The sequence below is a fragment of the Schistocerca piceifrons genome, chromosome 3, assembly GCF_021461385.2.
Source record: "Schistocerca piceifrons isolate TAMUIC-IGC-003096 chromosome 3, iqSchPice1.1, whole genome shotgun sequence".
Classification (NCBI taxonomy): domain Eukaryota; kingdom Metazoa; phylum Arthropoda; class Insecta; order Orthoptera; family Acrididae; genus Schistocerca; species Schistocerca piceifrons.
Window position 1 is genome coordinate 876,047,460 of NC_060140.1, and position 3,650 is coordinate 876,051,109.

The following is a 3,650-nucleotide window of genomic DNA, read 5'->3' on the forward strand; positions in this document are numbered from 1 at the left end:
CGTGACAATCAGAGCACAACAGTGCAGAGGCTGTGACTATACAAGATTTTTGAAATAAAAACTACATAACTAAAGCGTGATTAAGAAAAACGTTGATGGCTGCTAATACATCTGAATATCTAAAAGTTTCATTTAATCCAACTTAGTAACAATACATCTAATACATAAGTACGACCTACTACGAAGAGCGCAACAACACCAGTGTATTTGTGATACGGCTTCTGGCCAGTCATCGTGTTTGTTTACATCAGGTTTATTCTTGTGATGAACGGAGTGTAGCAAATCCTCTTCAGACTCTGGGAACATGTATTATAAACACGATAGCAGAAGACCATTTCTGAAAGTCGATTTTCATCTTTTGGAAGATGTGTCGCATGTAAACGTAGTGCCAGAGTGGAATATATTTCTACTCTATGGGAACTAACACTCATTCAGTCTCATCTTACACTTTCCCCTCTTTGGGGAAGTGTGTTGGGGAGTTTGTAGCCTTTCGGCTTTTACTCCTCTGTGTACTTGTGTGTGTGATTTTATCCGTGATTTTTTTGGTGTCTGTGAAATGTGATGAATGTTCTGTAAGTGTCTGGTACTTGCCTGAGGTTGGCGTGATGATTGGTAGTTTGTGGGAGGGAGCAGGATTAGGCACTGGATATTGGGATTTTCTCTTCGACTTAATCCTTGGAGATCATCATTGGGCATTTGTGCTTATCGTGGGACATGTCATACCGACCTAGGGAGTGCATGAGGGGATGTTTCCCTCATAGAAGGCCCTTGCCAGATCTTGGAAACGCTCTCTCAGGAGTGGGATTTCAGCTGCGGCTTGCAGATCATAGGTAGGGAAGCCATGGGGTGGATGCAGTGCCCTCCGAGGGCGCGGTTCTGCAGCATCTGGAGTTTGTCCAGATGCTGGTGCTGCTTCACCACGTATCCCCAGACAGGGCACGCATATTCCATAACTGGCCGGATCAGGGCCTGATACATGTTCACTCCTACAGAGCAGGGAAGGGAGCTGGTTGAGTTGAGGATTGGGTACAGGATGGACATTCTGGCACAGACTTTCCTGTGGACCTTGTCTATGTGGGGTTTTCATGTAAGACGAAAGTCCAGGGTTACGCAAAGGTACTTGGCAGTTCTGCGCCAGGGGAGTTGGGTTCCGTCCGTTTAGGTGAAGGTGGAGAGGTGGAGGGGGGGGGGGGGGGCGTTGAGGAGGTTCGCGCCTTCTGAGCCTCTGGCTAATCAGCATAGCCTGCGTCTTTTCAGAGTTGATGATGATGCGCCAGCTATGGGCCCAAGTTTCTGTGTCATCTAAAACCCTTTGTAGCCAACAGATGACAAGGTCTTTGTTCGCATTTCTCATGTAGAAGGCTGTGTCGCCTGCGTACTGTGCAGTGTGCACCAGGGGGTCGTTGGTGTGTCCGCAGTGTACAGACTGTACAAAACGTGCACCAGGACTGATCCCTGTGGCACCCTAGCACGAATATGCCTTTTGGTGGAGGTGGCAGTTCTATCAGTGAGATAGCTTTTGATCTGCTTGACTATGCTCTCGGGGAACCCTTGTGTGTATAACTTGTAGAGTAGCTCTCTATGCCATACTGAGTCAAACGCTTTGGCTACGTCTAGAAGCACTATCCCGCAGTAGCCTCTGTGGTTGAAGCCCTCTGTGGCTGCTTCAACCACTCTCATGATCTGTTGTGGGGCAGAGTGGTTTTGCCGGAATCCGAATTGGAAGTCCGACAGAATTGCTCTCTGGTAATATTTTCCTGTATGGGTATTAGCAGGAGCGCTCATAGATCTTGCTGGGAGCTGGCAAGAGGCTAACTGGCTTGTAGTGCTGCGGGAATAGAGGTTCTTTCCCTGATTTGTGTATTGCGACCACTTCCGCATGTTTCCACCAAAGTGGGACCTTGCGGGAACGAGTAACCTCGTTGACGATGTTCGTGTGGTGTGTGATTGCCGAGGTTGGGAGGTTTTTGACTAACTAATTGGTGACACTGTTATCTCCTGGCGCCTGTTTTGTGGGGAGGGACCTAATTACTTTTGCCACATCTTCGGAGGCGAAAATTGTGGGTTTGTCTTCTAGGCCCTCAGCATTGAGGAAGAGAGCCAGTTGATGACGGACTACTACTTCATGCTCTTCATCCTGGGGTTCTGCCACTTGAAACTGCTTCTCGAAGGAGTTGGTGAGAGCGTTGGCCTTTTCGGCATGGCTGTAGGTCACTCCCCACTCACCATGCAGTGGCGGCATCCTAGCACCTCATTTTGAGAATTGCTTGGTTGCTTGCCATAGTGTTTGATCATCTACTTTGAGAGCTGTGAGGCGATTTTGCCATTGCTGGTTTCCGTGCTCATTGAGCGCTACCTTCAGCTCTCACTGTAGAAGACTGAGCAGCCTCCTAGTGGCCTGGTTTATGGTGAACTTCCACTCCTTTGCCACTCTGTTCTTATGGCGAATTTGATCTAGCAGGTGTTTTGGGAGCTGTATCTGCAGTGGCGGGCCATCCCTTTGTGGGGGGTGGGGGGAGGGTGGCCTCTTCTGCTGCCTGCAAGATGGTACCTGTTAGGTCTTGTAGCACTTGTTCTACTATTTCGGCAGTAAGTGGCGGAGCGCGAGCGATATCAGAGGCAACAGTTTCTCGGTATCACTCCCAGTCTTTATGTTTGTAAAATGTCTGGTACCGTGGGAGTGCTACCCATTCTCTCACATCAACCTCTAGAATCATTGGGTTGTGGTCGGAGGGCATTCTGTTGATTATCCTTGTGGCCACAAACCCCCGCGATCCTCCTAGTGAGAGCTATGCCTAACACGTCGTGCATGCCTCCATTTTTTGGAAAATGTGTGGGATCGACTGGACCCCATGTTTCGAAGTGGTGGATGCGTTCTAGTTTTTGGAGTTTGGCGCCTGCTCTGGAGGTTACTCTAGAATTCCAATCAGGGTGTTTGGCATTGAAGTTGCCCCCTATTATGAGTTTGCCATCAATTTGTCCTAGAGCAGCTATGCTTCCCTCATCTATCTGGTCTTGTGGGGGTCGGTACATTGCAATAATTGTTAGGGGTTCGGTGGTAGTGGTTACTTCTACCGCCACTGCTTCGATTTTATTGGTAGCTGGTTTGAATACCTGGTGGTGGGGGGATCCCTCTTTTTATGTATATGGCCACTCCTTCGCCTTGGGTTGGCCTGTATTTACAGTGGCTAACGTAGTTGGGAACTGTCTCTTTTACCCCCAGATTTAGGTGGGTTTCCCCCATCATACATGTGTCGATGGAGAACTCCTTCATAAGCTCTCTGAACTCGACCTCTTGATTAGCAATGCCATCTGCGTTAAAGATGCACATTGTCAGGCCTTGGATATTTGGTCGTCTATCCATGATGGGGTTTCGAATTTCGAAACTACTGAGGAAGTTGCAGAGGGGAGCAACTGCTGGTCTGCTGCCTGAGGGGCAATCGGGATCTGTGTGTTCTGCTTCTGGGCTTCCCTGAATTCCTTCATCATTTCTATGACGAGGTTCGTGGTCTGCACCATAATGCCTAACAACTGATCTGAGGGTGTGGACTGAGTGTGGGGCTCCCTAGAGCTTCCTCTGTCTTGGTGGACCTGGTCATTATTGTTGTGTGTTTCCCGGTGCTGTTCTTGTGGCTGTGTTCGGTGTTGTG